Source organism: Accipiter gentilis, chromosome 4 (assembly GCF_929443795.1).
Source record: "Accipiter gentilis chromosome 4, bAccGen1.1, whole genome shotgun sequence".
Lineage (NCBI taxonomy): Eukaryota > Metazoa > Chordata > Aves > Accipitriformes > Accipitridae > Astur > Astur gentilis.
Window position 1 is genome coordinate 4,114,201 of NC_064883.1, and position 23,509 is coordinate 4,137,709.

Consider the following 23,509-nt stretch of genomic DNA (forward strand, 5'->3'; position numbering starts at 1 on the left):
AACAAGGGCAAATTTTCATTCTGTTTTCTGCACTCAAATTACAGAACAAAATCCTGTAAAGTGTAGCTAGAAGGCTTAAAAACAAAACAAAACAAACCCACTGAACTTTGTTGCCACTTACATGTCTTGTAAACTGTCCCATTGATTTCAGGAGGAGCTGAACTGAGCCATGGTAGAACAAGCTTTCTAAAATTCCACGTTTTGTTATTAATTTTAAGAAGTCAGTCAAACAGATTGTAATACGAAATACATTTTCCCATCCTTCATTTACAATCCTGCCTTAGAAAATCTGAGGCCAATTCACATCCCTCAACAGGGGTCCCATGTATGCCAAGGGAAAAGAAGAACTCTGCAGGAACAAGCCTCCAAGGTTTTCCCTGAAGCCTCCTGTTGGGAGGCTCCTTTTCCTTTTTAAAGCCTTAAAAGGGAAAAAGCCTTTTATCCTGCTGGTCCCCAGCTTGGCAAACCCAGAGCCCCCAGGTCAATATCTTGTGATTGCATTCACTCAGGGATTCTCTATGGCTTTCTCTTGCTATCTTCCAGCAGAGCCAGCACAACTGTTTTCATCTGCTGGTATCAAAGTTTCTATCAGGCCATTTGCTTAACTTAGCAATTCTAGGGGCTCCCTGGAGGCCAGACTCTGAAGGAAAAGTTCAAGGGCTGCAAGTCATTGGAGAAGCAAGGCATACCACCTCTGCTCCATACATCTACAGGTCCAGATAATCTGCAGGTGAGCAGAGGAGCACTACTGCTGACCAGCTTTTTTCCAAAGCCATGGAGGGACTCAGCCACGGAGATAATCTACGTATGTAAGCAAAGATGCTACATCATGGGATCATGCAGTTCATGCCTTGAAAAAAAGCACCATCTCAATTTTCAAGTTCACAGCAACAAAAATACCTTTAAAATTCAAGGGCTGATAGCACTGACAGCAGACAAATTCCTTTTTAAATGCGTTAAACAATTTGGTTTTGCATTACAAGGCAACAAGTTTAATTTCTACTTCTGTTTTACACTGAAGAGAAGCTCCCTTAGGCAGCAAGCCCCAAAAAAAGGCAGCCCACCACACACTTGACTGCAGCCGTTACCTCTGAGCACTGGCAACCATTGCTTACTCACTGCTGCTTACGGCACTTCTCATGGTGGGAAAGGTCTGATGGCAAGGAAGCAATTCATTCTTTTAATTTATTTTTTTTAGTTATTTCTGGTCATAAGGCTAGACTGTTTTAAAAGTTGCTGTTTGTGTATTTCCCCCTGCGGTTTCACAACCTTCCCTTAATACATCTTTCACCCTTCTCCACAAAAATGTCCATTCTTTTCTGGTTAGCCTTAGTAATTTGACCATTTGGATTAAACTAATTTAAAAAGCTATTTCCTAAACAAGTTTTCTATGTTTCTACATGTTAACCTATTTCTCTGTTTATTTCACTTGTGGTATCTTCATTTCTTTTAATCTGATATATGAAAAAAATGGTATACACAAAAATTAATGCCAAAAAGAATCCCAGAGGAAATAGTATCAGAAAGCTACAAAAACAGATGGAATATATATACATACTTTAAGGAAAAAAATACAATTCAAGTACCTATGTAAAGGAGCCAATAATGAGTTACTTTGTTCTTTTAGTCTCATCTGAAACCATTTTTTCAAGTAGCATTCTTTATTTCATAGGTCCATGCATAAGAAATTCATATGTCCAGATAACTCATAAAAATACTACTTAATACGGTGTATTCATGCATGACTACATAAAGTAAGCAAGATTCAACACTATGGTGAAGAGAAGAAATGAAGTGTAAAAATATTTTCTCTTATAACACCAAATGGAAGTCACACTCTTTTAAGTAAATATTTTGCTATATTGATAGAAGCCAAATCCATGTTCTTTTCAAAGCCTTGCTTTAGTTGTTGCTTGTAAACTACTGTGCTGGTTTTGGTCTCCTTCATATAAAATCACACAGGAAGTTTGTGTTCACATAACACTATCAATGAAATGCTCTTTGCTTTTTTACAAGTTGTTTGTAATGAACATTTTAGCTCTCTCAAAACGTGAAGAATATAATCAGCCAATCCCTTTCTGCATGTCCTCTGAGGATACTCATCCATAGTAGAAACAAATTTCACTAGCCTTAGTCAGCAAGCTGTAATGGCATGTGGTAAAACTATGATACGCACCAAAAACTTACAGACTTGTTAATCAGTACCAAGATACAACAGAATATGCTCTCTGAAAACTACCCAAATTTCCCAAACAGCATTTGGATAGCTTCCCTTTTTCAACAGGGACTTGATGTTTCACGTTCAATCCATGCACACCATTTTCTCCTTCCTCTCTATATTCTAAACATTTTTCTTACATTTACTTCTTCTGAGATTCAGTAGTGACAGTTTCTTCCTTAGACTCCTACATATATTTTGCACAAGCTGTTAAACAGAATTAGTCCACGCTCCTCTTTCATATCAGTCACCACTGGCCAAAAATTTTTCTGCGGAATCTGGTACACAAGAATCCAGCTGACCTCACAGTTGCAAAAGCTCAACAGCAGCCAAACTATTAAATAAAACATAGAAGGGAAGTGTTTATAAGCAATACTCAACCATACAGTTGGATGGAAGGCTGTTTTTCCTGTGCTCTGAAGGTACCTAATAAACCAACCTTGGAGAAATCCCAGTTCTGACCCTCACCACCCAGCTTCTAACTTGTGCAAATACGGCTTGGCAGCCAGGCTGAAGAAAGGTTTGGTGGACTATGGTCATGCGCACCCTCCAAGCGGCCACAAGAAGTGTTTACTAGGTGAAGACAGGTCCCAGGTTGAGCAAGCACAGCGTAAACTCTATGCTGCCTTAACTACCATAAGGATATCACTTTTAAGTGGGTAATAACAAAAATACTGCCTGGTATCACTTGGTTGTTGCACTCTGCACAATACAATACCAGATTAGTTCAAAAGGACACCATCAGCAAGAGCGCTGGCTGAGACCTTTACCTAAATAAGGAAAGAGGTTATTTATTTACCCTGAGCATAAAGGTACTCTTCAAGTTCAATGACAAGTCTTTACTGCAAATTCCCCCTTACCATTCAAAGCCAGCAGATAAAAACTTGAAAAATGGACAAGTTAGAATTACCTACAGAAATTAAACCTTGTGGTTTCCACAGACCTAGCAAAGCAGAAAGATTAATATAAGCAAGTTCCCCACCCCCCTAAAAGAAAAAGGCAAAATTATACCCTACTAATTATTTCAGTTGCAGTTCACTAATGCATCTTTTAGTAGTGAACAGGAACAACCAGTTTTAAGGTAACAATCTAACGTCAATGCCCTATTTTTTAAAAATTAAATAAAAATACCAGGAAGGATAAAAAGTGACTTTGGAAAACTGACAGATTGCTGGGAAATGAAATAATTCAAGTCTGAATGTTCTTCCTTCACCATGTGTTAGGACCACATGGCACATAGAGAAAAATCAACATGTGCAGTATCTAAAACCCATGTCACAGAACAGAAGAAACTGGTGGATAATGAAGAATTAACCTACTATGTAAGTGCTGATTTCTGCATATATTTAAATCTGGAGGAACACTACCCCTTCCTGCAAAGCTTTCTGCCAAGTACAGTATCCATGGGGAAAATGGCTTAATCGCCAGTAATGACGCAGTGCGAGGAGCCTATTTGGGACATACTTAATGCTGTCCTCCATGCTGAAGGTACACTTCCAGGAATAAAGAGTTAGTCACCATGTCTCCCTCCACCACCCATCTCTTCATCTTCTGCATATCCTGCTCTGCAGAGACAGGCATTCACACCTACGGGATGCTGCTAAGTCATGTGGGGACATGGCATGCAGGAAGCTGCTCCTCTACAGAAAACTCCTGCAAATACAGTGGTCATCCCACTAGGATTTCTTTCGTCATATGGATTTCTACAGCATGCGAGATGGATGTCTCTGGTGGTTTTGCTACACCCTGTTCCTGAATGGAAGCACCACTGCCTCTGCACACCCTGACTTTTCTCATGCATGCTATAAAGGGGCAGAGAGCATCTTCTTACATCCTTTGCATATACTGTGAAGCCCAACAGAGGCATAATAAAACAGATAAATGATTAAACCAATTTTTTTTTTTTTAGTTTCAACAACCCTTTTTTCCCTTTTTTTTTCCTAAAATAGATTTCTCTATGGAATTGCAATTTACCCAAATGCTGTAAACATTTCTTGTTAGCTCATTCCCAAAGCTCATCTAAGAATGGGATAAGATCACATGCAGCTATCTGTTGAAGCAAAGGAATGAGTCATCAGTCTGCAAGCTGAACAACAGACAGAATCATAGATTCAGACCAAGGTAAGCACAGTAATGAATGAAAAAACAGTTTCTAAATTACACCTCTGGAGAAAGCAGTCCAGGACGGCAACTCATAAACATACCTACCTAGCCTAGCATTAAAAAGCATATAGGGAATCCAGCAGGCCACTTAGAAAAAAACTTCAAGGGAGGCGGGGGGGGGGGGGGGAACGGGAACCTCCCTGAAAAACATTTGAAACAGCTGAAGGAATTCAATTACAGCTGCATACACTTCTGTAACTAACATGGACAAGTCTTGTGTCCTATGTTCTTACAGGTTAGCATAAATATTATGGATTAGGAAAATGCCATTTTAAAATAAACTAAGTTATTTCAATTAATTTATAGTGAACTCTATTAGTTTTACTCCTACTAAGATTAGTACAACTTTCCTCACAGAAGGAAAAAGAAAGGCAATAGTGCAAATGCTCTCTCATTTTGTATTCAAGTGGTTTCTTCTGCGACTAAACAAAGACAGCAGTCTCTCATAAAATGAGAGTACTTCCCACCAACCACACTGACAAAAAAGGCTCAAATTCTGTTTGCAGTTTTGCTGGTCTAAATGCAAATAATCTAGGTAATAAGTTTAGATTTCTACCAAAGCAACTGAAAGCAAAACATGTCCCCAGAGATCTACAGCCTGATTAGTGATGATAAGCTGAGATAGCACAGCCCCAGCTGCTCAGTATTACACAAAGAAAGAGGTGGGCCGGTTCAGAGAAAGCTGCACATATTGGTTTCACTCCTATTCACAATTTACCCCTACTATTTCACTCACCCACTCCCTCTTCACCAAAGCATGAAATGCCAGATGCTTAGATTTAAGCTGTTCAATATTCAACTACTGCCATCACAAATTACTAAATAGATTAACAAAATGCCACCGTTCCACATAGTGACTCCCAAACATCATGCTAGCTTAATGTCTTTTCAGATGTTTCCCTCTCATCCTGAACTCTTCTGCCTTGCCACCACCTAACCAGCCGCAGCACCTGCACCGAGTTGCAACCACAGCTCCTGCTCCTTCCCTGCCCCAAGGCAGCATACCCTTCAGTGAGGACCGCTGTGGGTGCACTACACATCAGGGGTACCTTTCCCCCAAACCTTTACCTGCACCTGTACCTCACTGAGTGTTGCATGCCATGAATTACCCCTTTAGTTACTGCATGCTACAGAGAACACTATTACCACTCTCCTGGAAACCCTATCCACAGCCAGTGCATGGTTGCCTGAGCTATCTTAGCCCTCAGTGAGAGATGGAAAAGAGAGCGGGAAGAAGGAGAGCCTGGGAATAGGGCCTTCAGCTCAGCTCTTCAGGAAATTTCCCAACCTGGTGACTCTGCTGGCTCAGATGCAAGATTCACAGGTTTAATTTCGGTGGTTCTCTTCCTATGAACACTTTATTTTAGCCCAGACATGCAGCAACATACTGTGCACTGACTGCACCAGTCTGGGTAGGGTGAACATGCTCAAAGTGTATGGCTGAGAAAGGTGAGGACCTCATCAAGAAAAATAATATCAAAGATACATTAAGAGGACAAGTGCTCAAAATGGGGTAGTACAGGACAATATGCCATTTAAAGACTTCCAACGTACACCAGCACGTCCCAAAGAGGGAATACTACTAAGTTTTTGTATTGGTACCTCCAAACCTATGCTTCAACAGCTTAATAGGAAGATAATTTTGAAGGCTATAAAGACTACTTCCTCTCTTCTCCAGTCAGAACCTGCTTCTTCACTTACTCATTTTTCAAGGTAGCTCAGCTTCCATCTCTGTTTCATGGCTTCTAATTAACTTATTTCTCATTTAAGTATGTCATGGTTTAACCCCAGCCGGCAACTAAGCACCACACAGCTGCTCGCTCACTCCGCTTACAGTGGGATGGGGGAGAGAATCAGAAGGGTAAAAGTGAGAACATTCATGGGCTGAGCTAAAGAGAGTTTAATAGGTAAAGCAAAAGCCGTGTACACAAGCGAAGCAGAACGAGGAATTCATTCAGCACTGCCCACGGGCAGGCAGGTCTTCAGCCATCTCCAGGAAAGCAGGGCTCCATCACGCCTAACGGTGACTTGGGAAGACAAAGGCCATCACTCTGAACATCCCCCCCCTTCCTTCTTCTTCCCCCAGCTTTCTATGCTGAGCATGACGCCGTATGGTCCGCAATACCCCTGTGGTCAGTTGGGGTCAGCTGTCCCGGCTGTGTCCCCTCCCAACGCCTTGTGCCCCCCCCAGCCCCCTCGCTGGTGGGGTGGGGTGAGGAGCAGAAAAGGCCTTGGCTCTGTGTGAGCCCTGCTCAGCAGCAACGAAAACATCCCTGTGTTATCAACACTGTTTTCAGCACAAATCCAAAACATAGCCCCATACTAGCCACTGTGAAGAAAACTAACTCTACCACGGCCAAAACCAGCACAAAGTATTTACAGCTTGGGAGTAGAAAAAGCAAAGGGATAGGTGATGAGCAGAGGAACAAAAACTGGCTGTGTAGGATACCCAGGAGCTGGACCACCTCATCTGTGGGCAGGATGGAAAGCAGCTTGGGGATGTCTCCTTCCTGTTCATGAAAACACAAGGGGCTGTGAAAGATTGATTTCCCACCAGATTGCTGCTGTATCACACCTACCATGCAGTGACCCAGAGCACCCCTGCCACACACACAATTAAATTCTGTCAAGCCACTACTGACCACCCCTAGTGCACAGCACATGTCACACTTTAATTTAGCATTAGCACAATACCAATAGCCCCTGGAGAGACTTGGATTTAATTCTACTCCAAAAATACGTTCACTGTACTAGAAGCAAAGCAGCAGCAGTGAATAATTATTATTAACTGTCACCTCTTTGAACATTTTCATACCTATACTGAATGTCTTGGGAAGGATAGCTCCTCTTCCCAAAAAGGAACGCCAGAAACAGTATTTTTCCGAAAAGAAAGACCATTTCAGATTGCAGATGTTAACTCTGCATTTCCTTTCTAAACTATTCAGATTCTGGAAGCAGAAGAAACAAGAATTCAATATGTAAAACTGCAGCTCAAATATTTTCAGCAGCCGAGCAAAATCCTCTTGCACATATTCTTGTGAGTTAAAAACCAGATCTGCTGTGAGGCACAGCATGTACCTCCTGGCAACAGTGTAGATTTATGTTTCTGCTCTCTGGGAAGTCACTGCTATGTAAAAGGATATGACTGGCTTTACAGGTCAAGGTAAAATCTATTGCCCTGAAATGGACCAAAAATGGAAAATGGATCTAGCAGCCTAAACACGCAGAGCTATCAGAAGGAGTTGAGAGGTAGGATACACCACCACTGATTTATACAGTTTAAATAGCACAGTTGATGCCTTTCTTCTCCATTTGACTTCTCTTTTTGCTTTACATTTTCCTTGCTTTTCAGCCCTTTGGAAACCTCACTCACAGAAGATGTCACATTTCCCCTAGAATGAAATTGGCTTATGACACATTGTATAATTCCCAAAATACGTAACACATTAATTTGACACACTCTTGTCATCAAGACCTTAATTTCTAATGTCTTCTTTTCCAGATAAAATTAAGAAATTTCTCTGCCTCAGCCATCTAAATTGTATCCCTTTAAGAGGGAGCACTTCTACCCACTCACGCCAAGGTCCTTCACATGGGAGATTCCCAAACCTCCAGGGGAAGGTCTGCTTGAGTCTCTTCTTGAACGTACTGTGTTCTCATCCCAGCAAGGGACTTTCTAGTGAGCTGCTTTTCTCAGCCTACACTTTGTATTTTAATTTGTATTCCTATCTTTTCTTGACTAATCTCCCCCCTCTTTTTCTGTGCATTAGTTTCCCCCCCTACTTTTGTGTTCCCATTAACTCTTTCTTTTCACCTTGTTTTTGTTCTCTGGACCTGTGTCCCCCTCTTCTTCTTTACCACCAGACTACCCTGCATGCTACAAGTTACCTCCAATTTTGCAAAGGACTACAGCACTGATTTCTGTGCAATACTCTACAAGTCTAGGAGTGCTGTCTGGCTATTGTTCAGGTAGAACCCTAAAACTTAAGTGGGGCATTTTCTGTAAAATAGATGGGCTTCTGCTATATAAACTTTATGCCCTCCTACCTCCTTTAGAATTACAGCTGCTTCTCTTTTGATGTAAAAAGGCAAGGACAGAGAGAGAGATAGGATATCTGGCTATACCGAAATGCTTATAATGTCTTCTAGTGGACAATTAACCGTAGTCTGTGAGTCAGAGACCTGTCAGAGATCCACATGCTCACAGGTTTGTGACCTTTCTGGTGAATTTTAGGAGTTACGCTCCATCTGAGATAAGTTGCCATTTCATCTTCATAACAGACCTCACCTGGTTAAATATTACATATATCTTGCAGAAAGAAGAAGAATTATTGGCATAGCCAATATCAAAATGCAACAGACCCTTTTTTTCTGTTTCCCATAATACTGAGCTACCCCTGCAGTGACCTAAGATGAGGGGACAGCTGACTAGGAGGGGACAGAGACACAGCACTGTCAATGCCACCACAGGCAGTATTGTCACAATCTGACCCAGCATCTCTGTCCTTCCCTTATCTCCCTCATCATACACCTTTGTCTCACCCTGCAACCCCAGCTGTATGTACAGACAAATCAAATGACCTGGTGCTATGTGTTTTCACAGAATGTCCAAAAGTCTTATTCCCTGATTTCAGAGTTTGATGGTACATAGAATAATGGGAGCGGACCCCAAAAACCAGAAACCCATGCCAAACCATAAACTGATGTTGCTGACATCAATCTTGCCACTCTAAATAAGCCCTGAATTAAAATATCAAAACAAGAGGATGCTTCGCAGAGATAATAAATACTAGTAATTATTTTTCACAGCCTTCAATACACAGCCATTTCCACTTGTGAAAGACAATTACAAAACATTATTCTGACACTATGCATCACCAAAGCAAAACAGTGAAGGTAATATACCAGCATACTCCCTTTGCACTGCTTTCTGTGACTCTGCAGAGATGTCTGGGAAAAACATAAACCAATATTCATAATTTTTTAAATTCCCTTTCTGTGTCCTCTCCCACTGTTTTTTGTTTGATCCCTTCACAGTCTCACCATTGAAAAGCAGAGCACCATTCACTGTCATAAAGCTGCATACGCTGAACATAAAGGAAAAGCAAAGCTCTTCTTTTTGGACCAAATCCCTTAGGTGGGAACATTGCCCAAGTGAAAGCAGCCTGGCTGAGCTGTGTAAGAGGTTAGGAGGCAGGGGATCGCATAGCAACCTTAATATTTCTGGATGGAAGTTCAGGAAAGGGAAAGCAAAGGCAGGTGCTGGCAGTTGCAGAGGACACCTGAGGAGTCACTCCATGGCATTGCACATGTGGGCCAAGGCTGATCTTACTTTTCTTTCCCACATGCCTGGGCAAGCAGCCCAGCTAAATGCAGAGAGCACCAGCATGGAGACTTGGCTCTGAATGTGCTCGTTATACCATATACATTGGCCAATTCAACCAAAAATACCCCCCAGTTCTGCCCAGCACCAAAAACATGAATGGAGCTGAAGGGCCAATGCCAAGCTGGAGAAAGTGACTCTGGCTTGGGCGAGCAGCTCTAAAAGAAACAGAGGAGGAAAGACTGGAAGATGTGTCTTCATAGGGTCAAACATACTCTTCGTCATGTCTTTGTCAGTAACTACTGTTTTCTTGCTAAGTTTGCATAATCTTTGCACAACAAGGTATGTTTGACACATGATTTTTAAAAAGTATTTTAAAAAGAAGAAAAATCTTTTTGCAGATTAAATTAGTAAAGCTATGAAGGCTAAAAAACTTCAGATTATAGATTTTACCCTGGCCTACTGCATTACACACCTCATGTGCAAATTTATTACAGGAAAATGTTACCTAATTAAATTTATTATGCTTTGACTTTTTTTTTTTGTTAACTTATTTAATTAAAAACTTCTCGATTTATGTAATTTATTATGGCATGACCATTGTTAATGAAGCTCACAAAAGGTACTGTTGGATAAACTCATGCAGAGGAGATTAAGCAGAGCAGAATGAGGGATTATGTTCTCAGACTTCTGAGGCAAAGCAGCCTGAAATAAATGCAAGTTGTGAGTGTTTGGAGCAGAGGGTGCATTCATTGTAATTATTTCAGACTGCATGCTGATTGCAAAAGATTAACATAATAGGAGTTGTTATTGCAGATGTTTCTATTCTCGCTAGGAAATCCCCTGAATATAGGAAGCACAGAATAAAAAATGTGAAGATGCTGTACTACAACATCATAACTTTTGTTCTATTCTTTTTTCTGTTCCGGACATACCAGAAGAAACATAAATAAAGCTGTTCATCTTCAGGCCTTGAAGGAAAACCACCACTCCTCTCCAGTAACGTGACAAAACATATAGATGTAGCCTCACTGTTCAGCAGTGAGCATTTTGGCACATTCCTTCCTCCCAGAAGTGCCCTTAGACTGCACAGCATCAGGTTACCCTCCAGAGCCTATGTGGCCTGCAGCTACAACCACAGTCAGTACAATAAAATTCATAGTAATTAACAGCTTTTAAGATCCTTGCTCCTCCATTCACAACAGCAAATTGGACACATAAATAATTCACATGTAATTTTGATACTTCCAACTCCTTTTCTACATTAAGCAATGGCAAAATTTCCATTCAGTCTGGAAAATAACCCCACAAAACTCTTCTTTTTGAAAATTTTCCAAAAAATCAAGTAGGTAAAAATGTCAAACAACAGTACTGGAAGTGTATGTAATACATCTCATCATATCTTCTGCTTCACTTCCTCACTTCTCATAGTTCACTTTCTTGTCTCAGTAGGATCACAACACACAGAAACCAAGAAGAAAAGTAAATGGCTCAGGGCAGGACTTTTTGACTGTAACTTTAATCTGCTCAGGTCTATCACTGCAACACTTTTTAATAGTAGAATTATACAGCTATTCAAGCTCTTCAGTTATTTGTGGGCCAGCTGTACGAAATAACCTCCACACTCGCAGAGATCGGTATGAGTCAAAGATGCTGTGGTCAGTACAGTATCTGCCTACAGGCTGAACATTATTTCCTGTGGTTCTGCATTAAACATGAAACGAAAGGGTCATATGGGCCTTTCCATACAGCAACATACATCTCCACATATGCTATGTTTCACAGTCACAGATGGCAGGGCAGTCAGCTATACCACCACGGGCCAGACCCCAGAGCTTCACCCCACTGCCTGGAGACCACGGGGGTACAAGCACCTTCCCTTTACATTCCTCAGCTTTGTGCTTGCTTTGTACCGGACGGTGCCAGGAATGAGTCAGACCTAAACCCAGTTTTCTTGGGCCCGGGAAGGACAACGTCCTCTGCTGCCTGGGACTCGCTGTGCTGCAGGGCCAGTGTCCACCAAGATGGGCCTGGGATGCTGGGCACCTCTGCTGCCCAGCCCTGTCAGCAGATGGGCCTGGTTCCCTCCCACAAGAGACCAGGACATGGAGAAGGATGGTCGCACTGTGACCTGTGGTTTGAATGCTGCCAGGAACCAGAAGCCCACAAAGCACGCCTGTCTCGCAGCACAGACGCTGCCACGGCATCTAGCTAAGACAGTTTTAGTAGCGAACCACACTGACAGCACAGCACATCTCGCACTCCAAATCGGTCCCTCTGTTTCCATGTTATGCAACAGTATCATCGACTGCAGTTCAGGTACAGCTTTAAAATAAAATGTACTAGTGCGGAAACAACAGCCTTGTCTAACATTTACAGAGCGACATTCAGCGCAGCAGATCTCACGGGATTTCTTAAGTCTTTCCAAGACAATTGTATAATGCCACAGGTTTTCACAAGTGTAGCTGGGGGCAAAGTCTGGGTCTCTGTGTATATGATTTCTTCTACTCACTGCCAGCTGCAAGGTGTCAAATGCTGACGGAGCACAGAAGCAATTCTACATAACAACACTGCAGAGGAAGGAAAGCATGGTCTGTGGCAGTGGCAGAGAGAATTCACTGCAAGCACAACGCAACCACTGGGGTTTGAAAAAGAGGGAACGAGCAAAAAAATAAGATAGAAATGTTGTTTCCCCAACACAGAACAGTAGGGTTGCAAGAGAAATTTTACCACTCCTGCAGGGGGGAGCAGGGGATTTATGGGCACAATTAAAAATTCTGAAAATCTTTTCCAAAGGACTGTCCTTGAACAACTGAAGCAAGATCCCAATCTCCCCAAACTAACTACATAACGGGGCTCACCAGGAATGAAATGTATTGTATGACTGTCACTTCTATCATTTTGAGCAGAATCTTGTTTCAGTAGCCTGTCAGATGACACGGGCAGATACAAATTCAATAGATAATACTGAAAGTCCCAGAAATAGTTATTTCAAGTATTTTTATATCACAAAGTAGGAACAATACCTCACTTCCCATTTGGGCATATGCTGTGTTCAAATCAGTATGAATAACATCCATTCTTAAAGTGTTTTCATTATGATTTCGCATAAGTCTATCGCATACTGAGAAAGCACGCACATTATGGACATAAATCTACTATGGCTTACACCCACCTTAATCAAAGCAACTTCAGTGAGCTCAGATTTATTTAGGTTTACCTCAAGTCTTTAAATATGAGCGATTGTCAAGAAAACAAAACGCAACACAACACAACACCAATGTTTCCAAAACAAACAGCAACCTAATCACTAATGGGAACACCTCTGTACAACCCTGGTCTCAGACCTGAACCTATGCACGTTCCCATGGCTCCTTCTCCTTCTAAGAATCCATCTCCATCCCCAGGAGACCCATCTGCCAGCCCCGGCAGGAGTGTGTGAGAACCAGCTCCAGGCACCTGCACTGAAAGTCTTTTGCTGCCCTGCTCCATGTAACCCTTAGCCCACAAGAAGGTGTTAAGTTGATGCATGGGAAAAGTCCACTGTAGCTGACGCCTCTAAGAGAGGGGAAAACATAATTTTCAAAAAGCAGCAGCAATGAAAAGGGAAGACAGACAGTAAGATGAAAGGAGTAAAAAGTTTAGGGACTGTAAACGTTCTCATTAGTATCCAAATATTTGGAAAGGAAACTACACAGAAAACTACACAAGGTTTATGTTTTAATTAACTCACTATACTCCTATGCTATAAGAAAACATTTCTCCATCCTTGATTGGGAAATGCAGAGGTGCTGTACCTGGTTAAGCCTTTTGAAGACTCTTCTTATCTACCACTTGAGAACAACTTACCTTCTTATTCAGAATGACCATTTTCCCCTGAGAAAGGAAAGACCTATCCACCTCCCATTTCAGACCTCCTAAACCGACTCGCATCTTCTGAAACTCTTTTTCTTTGTGGTGCCAACATCTCTAATGGACTTTGTTCTTTAAACATCACTTTGGTTCAGAGAAAAATGAGAACAAGGTTTTTAAAGTTCTGGGGAAGGAAAAAAAAAGAAAAGGAAACGGATGGCAAGTTAGAGATTTTAAACCCACACTGCAAAATGCCACATAGGACTCCCCCATTGCTGAGAACATTGAAATCTCACCTACCTACCCTCCCCTAAACCATGCCACTAAGGGAAAAGAATTCAGCACTTTTTTCTCAATAATGGTTTGGAGGAGACCTCCTGAAATTTTGAATCATAACCTGGAAGGCCTTATGCAAACCATGGCAATTAAAAACATCCTTGACTCACACTGACAATATTTATGTTAAAAACTCAAATGGCAGTATTTTCGAGGGCAGTAAGCATAACTAAGTTTGGCAGCAGCAGGTACTGAAAACTTGTCATCATTCCTCTTACACCCTGGACCAGCCACCCATCCTATGAAGAAACTCCTCTTTTGCAGAAAAGCTGAGCTCTTGAACAGATTTTTAAGATGATGACTTCCGAGGGAAGCCCATTACTGCTGATAGCTCTGAGCCCTTCACACAGAAGCCCAGAGGCAGAGCTCCTGTCTGAGATGCTTCCCTGGATGGATTAGGAGCTCCGTGACTTGCCCTTTGTACCAGTGTCCATGTCTCAGCCCTGACGAATCCCCATGTCCTGTGCACACCCAAAATCCCTGTTTTCTCTGGGCCCAGGAAAATGCCTCCCTCAGGGCTGCCAAGAAAGTAATCGTAGGCTTAGCAAGGATATGCTTTAGCATTAGCAGGATGTTTTATCTTTTACCTCTCACCAGAGGTACAAATCTTACAGGAAACGTTTCAGCATGTCCTGATCTTTCTGCTCTTCATCTCTTCAGAGGAGCCTTCTTACACAGGTATTTTATCTGGTACATCCCTGCCAGCTCTTTATAGACAGCACTTCCCTCTCACACCGCCCCCAAGCCTGACAAATGCAAGCCCAAACTGAGGAACATCGACCCCATCACATCTGATAAATTATCACTGACAGAGGCTGGCGCTTTGGTTTGTTTGGGGTTTTGGTGGTGGGTTTTTTTCTGGATGGGCAAGGAAATAAAGTTCCCCCTTCAAATGAACCCAGGGTCAAACCCCTAATGAAAAATCAAAGGCTTTCACCAGCAAGGGGAACTACAACACGGCGTAAGGATGCAAGGTGAACTTTACAACGTCCCACAGAGCCCCTGAACTAAAGAGGTATGCCACAAAGCCGTGGTCCGACATGGTCGTAGGCGCACCCTGCCCTTGCAGCGACAAGGGTTGCAGGGAGCCTGCAAAACGCCCACTTCCCTCTACAGCACTGACATAGAGACGGCAGCACCGCCGCTGCTGTAGGGCAGCAGGACACCTGACTGTCAGCCCAGTGTTTTCTTTGCTTGTTATCACAGTCATGGAACAGTAATATTCTCCTTATCGCATCGGAGGAATACAGTGCTCCTCTCTAATCTAAAGAAGTACAGGCCATGGCGCAGGAAGCATGTTTCAAAAGGTTTTCACAGATGGGCTTTTTTTCCCCTCATTCTGGTGTGAAAATGATGAAAAGATAATATAATTACACTTTTTTATATATATTGAATTTGGTTTGGAAGTGAAGACACAGAGCATTCACTTTTAATTTCCTTTTTCCAGGTTCATACTTTATCTAGTAAGAACCGTAAAAATTCTTTTGAAGAAGTAATATATTCAAGACTAATAAAATTCAAGTGCAAAATATTTTCAGAGGCAGCTTAGGTACAACTATTAAGTTGTCAAATAAAATCACCTAGTCTAAGCTATACTGGAGAAGGGACAAAGTTCATAGGTAATTTCTCAGACTGAAAGGGAACTGTTTCCAGGAGCAATCCTTCTATCCGAGATGCCGCTAGGTGACACCAAGAATAGTCGGGTATATGAGTGAAAATAGTGAACCCGAGTACAGCATCAATGTTAGCAAGAACTCCACCTCTCACCAATCTCCAATTTTCACTACCGCAAACTTTCCACCTCTACAGTCAGCCTACCTCTATCAACTGACCACAAACTCCGTATCGGTAATTAAAAACAAACATGCCTTTTTTTCTAGATGGCAGTAGTGAAGTGCACTTCCCTGATAGCTGATGCTTAGAAATTAAATCTTTCTCTGTCAGCTGTGGTATTTAAGTCACTAAAAAGTTATCCTGTCAGTGCCCTTTACGTGCAACTGACTGGTCCAAAACGAAGAAACAACATCGGAAGGGCTGAGACTGAATGCTTTTAGAGCTCCATTAGCTCCTGCATACACATATCACATCTGCAGTCACAAAAATGTCATTTCTACTACAATATAGGTATTTATTAAATTCAACACTCTTTTTAACCCCTTACCTTAAATATTTTTAGAAGAATGGTAATAATAATATTCTTTAAAAAAAAATAAATTGAGGAAACTATGGATGCATAGGAAATTCAGAAGACTACTTGGAGTAGCCAAGTGAATGGAAGAACACACATGGTCACAGAATCAGCCCTCAGCACCCCGCTGCTTTGCATTAATGAAGCACTGCAAGCCTGATAGCCTCCCTTTGCAGAAGCCCAAGTGAATACTTGGGATTCAAAGCTGAACTCCACAGCTTCTAGAACCAGAATTTAAAACTAGCAGTTTTAGCCCACGTAGTTAAAATTACTTCATTAAAACAACGACCAAGACACAGTAACTCCAGTCAACAAGACTCCTTTTGGCGAGCCCACAGAAAGCCAGAGCTTACCTGCTCTGCAACTCCACAGCAAGAAGAAAATAAAGGACCTGTGCAGCCTGCAGTGTCCTCATTCACCTTATGTTTTTCTAATGATTTCCCAGCTAACTCAACTTCCATAAACTTTTTAAAGCAATTTACTTATCATCAAAGCATTGCTGACCAAGCCATGCATGCCACACTGAAAAAAATACTGAGATGACAGTGCATGGAGCTGACACTGCATGGAGAGGGTTTCTTTCAGGGAAGGCTGGGTTCTTCTTTGGAGAAGGGACAGAGTCTCTAGAAGTATGTTTGTGGTGTGGTGATACAGCCACAGAGAAAGTCCAAATTGGAATGATGTTTTTATACAAACATCCTGAAATTCATGCAAAAATATATTTTAATGGATCTGACCTGCAGTCTGATTTCATATCAAGAAAGATCCCCAGCATGACAACTTTTTGTATGTAAAAAAATAAATCCACATTTGTGAGCCAAAATCAGTGGCAAAGGTGTAAGAGCAAATACCCCTATGGCGAGCTTGCAAGAAAGAGCCGTTCTTAGACAACAAAGACTGAATGCGAGAGGATACATCAATTACTGCTGCACAAACCAGATCAAAAGAACAGCACGCAGCTGATACGTTCATGCAGCATGACAATGAGAAGGGCTGAGATGATATTAGACAATACAACAGCATGCATTCAGTTTTTAACAGATTCATTTTTTTACTCACAACCAAGGGAAGTTGCAATGCTACTGACACTGCACAGTTGACTGTTGTTGTTCAATGTGTTAAAAAAAACCTGCTATAATTAAGGAACTGCTTGGCCTCTGTCCATTTTGTTCCACACTGCTGCCTCACACTTGTTTAAAGAACTGAGAAAATTTGTTGAAAATGTGGCAGATAGTGGGAAAAAAAAACGTTAAGCTTGACTGGTTCAAATTAGGCGGTATTTGTACAGATGGAGCACCTGCCGTGACTGGCAAGAAGAACAGTCATGTCGCTTTGCAAGAAAAGTTTTTGGATCAAAAGTTATTGAAATACTATTTGTATCCATCAGGAATTTTTTCTGAGCCAAAGATTTAGGTTTCTTACACGTCTAAATCCTGTCATCTCCCACTCTAGCAGAATAAGTATTTATGCAGAGAGCTGCCAATAAGCATACCATGTAATTGATGAAAATGATGAACAGAATACTTATACGATGTCTTCTGTCAAAGGGCAAAAACTGTGAAATATTTTGGAACCAGAGAATGACCAATACATTTTCTTCACAGAAATTATTAACCCTTCAGTGACAACACTCTGCTTAAAACCAAGAATGTGATCAGAAATCTGGTCTGTAGGGACACAACATCTCAGCTTTGCAGCCTCGATACGTACTTACAGGGAAAGGATTGCCCATTTACTGCATGCTGTCATCCATGTGCTGCTTTTAAGTCAAAGCTGAGATGTTCTTATTCTATTTGAATTGGTGTGCTTCAGCTATTTGCAGTGTGAGAGAAATGACAGCTGAAGGTCTGAGAAATACCGTGATCTGATGTTTTGGGAGTTGTTTCACTCTAAGTTTGAAGATGCTAGAAAGCAACAATTTCCCATTCATACCCCATTTTATAACGTAATGTAGACCATTTTCTTTGAAACAGTTTGGAATCTCTCATCTTTCAAAAAGAGGAGTCATCCTTGCAGCAGCAGTGGAGAGAAGATTGATACTCTTACGTACAGAACAGGACCAGGCACACCCAGAGAACAGCAAAACCCAAAAATGAGTACTTAAATGCATTTCTCCTCTGATACATGCCTTCACTTTTAGTGCTTGTTCAGATTGGGACCGACACATATTCATAAACAGTAATCCTCTATTACAAACTTTGTTAAAAACAGACTGTTCAAAAGTCACCAATTCTCATCTCAATGACTTGGTGTCAACAAAGCTGAAAACAAGGGCAAAAAGGACGTTAAGAAACACGATCAGACTATTTGAAGGTTGCAATGGTGGTTGTACTCTGTTAACTTAATTTCAGGAGAAAAGAACTAAAGGTCATTCTCTCTTTTGACACTAATATACAATAAATTATGTTTGATGATACAGAGGAATCAAGATAAATTTTAAAGAGCATTTGCAGCACATGTAGAAAAAAAAAAACAACAACAAAACCAAACCCTAGGCAGACTTGCTGTAAAGACTGACCCCCCAGATTTACTGATTCCCAGTCTTGCGAACAGTCTCCTTGCCTTTAAGTATCTTCCCTTTTCTGGAACTCCTACATTTGCACATATTGATTCAAGATTTTTGTTCTTGGCAAATACCATTTTTGCCTAGATGGAGGAAAGTATAACAGAACATCACCATTTCAAAATAAAACTTCAGACTAAAAAAAGCATTACAGAATCTGTTTTTAGAAGTGTATGAAAAGGTTTTTTGTTTGGGTTGTTTGGTTTTTGTTTGGTTTTCTTTTTTTTTTTTAAGTTGAGTGTACTGAAAACAATACACAAAACCTCCTACATGAAGAATTCCAAATAAAAATAATTTAAATGTAAGTCTAAATAGTTTCTGACAATTTTCATTACCCAACACAAAATAAAAATGCGTAAAAAAGTCAAGAATCAAAACATCAATAGCTTAAATAGATTTTGGGTTTAATGTTCATAAGCTTAAGTTTCACCAATAAGATACATAAGCACCATTGCTTGCTTAACTACATATGACCTAGCAAGAAACTTCATAAAAAACTGTTGTTGTAGTTCCTCTTCTAAGAGGAAGAAGTACTTGCCTCTGTTCTTAAAGGAGAAGTACTTGCATGAACTGAACACTGTACACCCAGTGCTTTTGTTTCTTTGTAATTATAATGCCTTCACAATAGCAAACAGCATAGATTCATTTGAATGTCCAAAGGCTTCACCCTTTTGCTGCAAATTATTCATGTGCACATAAAAACATATACTTTGTAAGTATTACAAAAATACTTTGCATGAAGCAAATTCTGCCAAAGTGATACACATTTGTAATCTAGATGAGGGAAACAACCCTCACATGCTTTTCACATGTCCCACTAACTCCCAGTACAAGCACATTAAACGCTCAGTCAAGGACTCTAATGAAAGGCTGAATACTCATGATCTTTTACATACAAAGTATCTGTAGTTAGTACAGTTGCAAATGTATGCAACCCAGTTTTGGTAAACTGCAAAAAAATACTCCCTTTAAAATTAATGCTATTATTTGTTGGAGGAGGAGGTAACTTTCACCGCAACTTTGACTGAAGAGAAAATGGTAACGCCATTAAAACTAACATCATCTGCAAAGTATACCTCTTAAGACAGCCTGTCACTAAGGCATCGCTACCTTTAAAAACACATGCCCTATTAACTGAGGTTGTGTCTCCAAAGGATGAAGCAGGAACATGAAGTGACCCCCAGGAGAACACTCTGTGTCAGACTTCCACAATTTGAGTAAAATACAGGTTGTTATGTAAGCACTGCAATATATGGATTTATACAGATAATATTTTCCAATTGAAAACTCCATGGAAATTTTAAATTCATCTCCTGCCCCTTTGATCCCTTCCTGTCCACTTTCTACTTTCTTTATGCATTGTTTCCCTTTCCCAACTTGTTTTCTATTCTGTTTGTCTCTCCTTTTACTGTCACCTTATAACCAGCTTTTCATTTATTGTTCCTTAAATAATTAAATAGTCTCCATTTGCTTTGCTACTTCCAAACCAGAGTAGCATCCCACTTATGCGCTATTGCTCATTTCTATCACCTTTCACTTTCTCTTGTTATCATATCTTTCTAGTACTATTTGGCAGGCAGAGATCAACTTTTTTCTTCTTCTCAAAGGGTAAGTTAGCAGCTTTATGAAACTGTTATTAATGTAGGGAAAAATTCATTTAAAACGCAGACTAGCTAGTTGAACTGACCCTGAAAAGTGGAGGTAAACCTTAATCAAGCACATCAAGATCTGTAGTGCTAATTTTCGTCTCTGTTTTAAGTAAAAATTCCAATTATACAGTTCAATGTATCTCTGAAAAGGCCTTTCAACAGCCCCGTTTACTCGAGAGGCATTTTTATCTCCTTTCTATCTGTGGAGTTGAGACACAAAAAGCCAAGTTCAATCCCTCAGCAAGGCTTCTAGTCCCACTGAAATTAACCAAAATATCTTTTCTTAAGTCCCAGGGCAAGCCTGTGGCACAGCAGGGAGCTGAGCCAGAGGGCTATGGTGCAACTCCACCGACCCCTTCATCCTTCAGGAAGTCCAGCTACCCAGTTCAGCCACTACCTTTCCCCTTAGTGTTTTTTTACTTTTCCCCTATTTTGAGAGCATCTGGCCCTCTTCATCTGTTCCCATTTCTCTCTTTTTTTCATCCCCATAAAAGCTCGTACCTTCCAGAGAGAGATATCCCTTTTTAATCCGGCTACCATTGCCTTTTCCTCGCTGATGGAAAGCATCACTCAGGAGCTGTGCCGATCCTTACAGTAAAAGGCTTTTCCCATGTCCAGCGTTGAAGCCAGTGCAGAAACAAGCTAGTTTTTAAAAAAAATCTGCTTGCTGAAGGTACTTATAGAGCATTTAAATATCCAAGGAGAGAGGAATAAAAGTTACTTTCTTGTTCAGTAGCAGAAAACACTGTGTTTATTGTTCAAACTAAGTCTCCATGTAAAACAAGCCAGTGCCAGCTACAAATGCTGCTTAGTCTATAGGGGTAAGCAATGCAAGGCATCAATGGCAAGTATGGACATAGACACCAATTACCCACAGAAATCTTCATGAAGCGGGAGCATACATCTTTAATCATTGTGAAATAATGAGATCCTCCTCCACCGTGGGTTTGGCAATTGTTTATCTAAACCGTGAGCTCAGATGAAGCAACGAGTAAAACTGATACTACATCATACTGCTTTTTCTCTGGGATGTACCCACATGTCCATTGAACATCCAGTCTAACAAACGGCACCAGAACGACAGAAGCACACAAACTACTTTATGAAAAGAGCTGGATTAAAACTAGAAGCAGAGATTTAAATTCATCAGAAGAGAACAACTCTAAATTTAATCCTACTTCACCCACAGCACATTGGATTCAAGAGTAGAAGGCATACCTTGTTCATGCATGTATTTACAGACTGTAATCCATTTAAAAATACTTACTGAATGTGCTGAGGAATTCCTATATCCTTATTGCTTGTAGTTTCTGTAGACATACTGACATTTGATTCATACAAGCACCGAAGTGCTCTACCAAAACGGCACTTTCTGGAGGTTACTTGCAGTAAATAAAATAATATATAAAAAAGGCTTGGCCAAACAAGCCAAGGTAAATGCTGCCTATTCCATGAATGCAAATAATTTATTCTTGGCTCAAAATACCATCATTTTAAAGTAAGGTTCTGTTTAGCATTACTGTAAGTTTCTAAATTTCATAGCTCCATGAGAGTTTTCTCTAAATTTATGGAAAAAAATTAACTGGATGAAGCAAAATTATAAAGATTATTTTGCTAGCCACAGAACACTAATTTAATCTGCATTCTCAAGTGAGGGCTGATCCAAAGACCATGCATGCAGATGACAACAAGGACAGCAGTTACACGTAAATCCTGTAAGTCATCACAAATGCAATATTCTACTCTGAGAAAAACTACCTTCCTTAGTCCATCTTCTGATTAACTGAAGTGGTAACAGCAAGTATTTCTACACACATTCCTGCTTGTTTAAATTAATGAATAATTTAAAAGTTAAATTAAAAAGTTTAAAATCTTCCTGCTAGTGAGCTATGTAACCCTTGTGTTACTCTCATAAATACTCCTGGTGAAGTGACAGGAAGTACCCTTCAAAGCAAGATTCAGAAGTACCTTATTATTAACTGAACATCTAAAGGTGATTTTGTAACGAAGCAATACATTTTCTCTGGATTTAGACACCCAAGTTAGCACTTCTGAGTAAGGCTGAATTTTATAAATTGCAGTTCTACTGCTTGGAGGTTATTTCTTGAGCTGACATATCTTGCGTTTGCTCTGAAGTTACTCTAATGCAGCTTCTGTATGAGCAGGACGAGTTTCCTACCACCCAAAAGACCTGAAATACGGACCCCGTAAAGTACATGGAAGAGACAAATCATAATGTATCCTTAAATTAAGTCTTGCTATTCTGTTTATCTGTGGCAAAGCTCTCATGGACTTGATTAGCACAGGACTGGATCCAGAGCATGAACTTACATGCCTATTACATGATGCTTCCTTTTTGATTAATCTCTCATTTGAGGCAAAACTCATTGATTCTTGATAGCTGCAAATATAACCCGCCTTCTCATTCACTCAGGCCCTGATGTCCAAGATAGAGAGCAGCTTCAACTCACCCTAAGGCAATGGAAAACCACAGTCACCCACAGGAGCTCATTTTAGTTGAAGTCCGCACATATTTTACAGCAGACCTCAGGGAAGGTGAGATGAGGGCTCAGTGACCAAGCAGCAGTAGCTGAATAAATGTAGGCGATCTGGACTCAACCCCAAGCTCTTCTCCTGCCAAAGTCAAAGACCTCTCATTAGTGCCAATGGGCGCATCCCCACATATGCCTGAACTACCTTACAACGGGCCCAATCCTGCCATCTTGAGTCATCAGAATATTAACCTGTGGGAGTAATCCCATAGAAATCCATGGCAACACAAGTCGCCACAAGTAAGGGCTGCAGAATCAACAAAGCAATCACAGTTATAATCAATTCCAAGCGATTTTACTATTTAGAAACTAAACTAGAAAATTAGACTCCGAACATAGCAAAGGTTTTGCAAATTGGTTCATTCTACAGCTTAAACATGTTCTTTCCCTCTAAATCAAACTAGAAGCCTATCATGTGCCTATCCTTTTTAATTGAATTACTAAGAATCATATCAATGGGTAAGGCATACGAACACTGTGGTGCTCTATATCAAAGCCTTCAAGCTATCGCTTTCAGTAGGGCGTGATGCACACCTTGCGATTCAAATGTACGAGTTATTAGACAGATTACCACAAGAAGGAGTTGTTGCCAGTTCGTTTTCAGCATTCAGAAAAGGCTATCCTAGTCAGCGTTTTCGGCTCTAAAAGCACTCGTTTTCCTTTCC

At 40.7% G+C, this 23,509-nt stretch overlaps 1 protein-coding gene across 7 annotated transcripts in view; it reads right to left on the reverse strand.

Moving 5' to 3' along the window:
• The window catches only part of LRRC3B (leucine rich repeat containing 3B), a 50,498-nt gene that overhangs the window by 24,099 nt on the left and 2,890 nt on the right, over positions 1-23,509 (reverse strand). The window contains exon 1 of one of the 7 annotated variants that reach the window (XM_049798678.1): positions 22,624-22,714. The exons of the other annotated variants lie outside the window; for them this stretch is intronic. The gene's annotated coding sequence lies outside the window, so the exon portion shown is untranslated. Of the gene's footprint in view, positions 1-22,623; positions 22,715-23,509 lie in introns of those variants that run through there. 7 annotated transcript variants of the gene reach the window in all.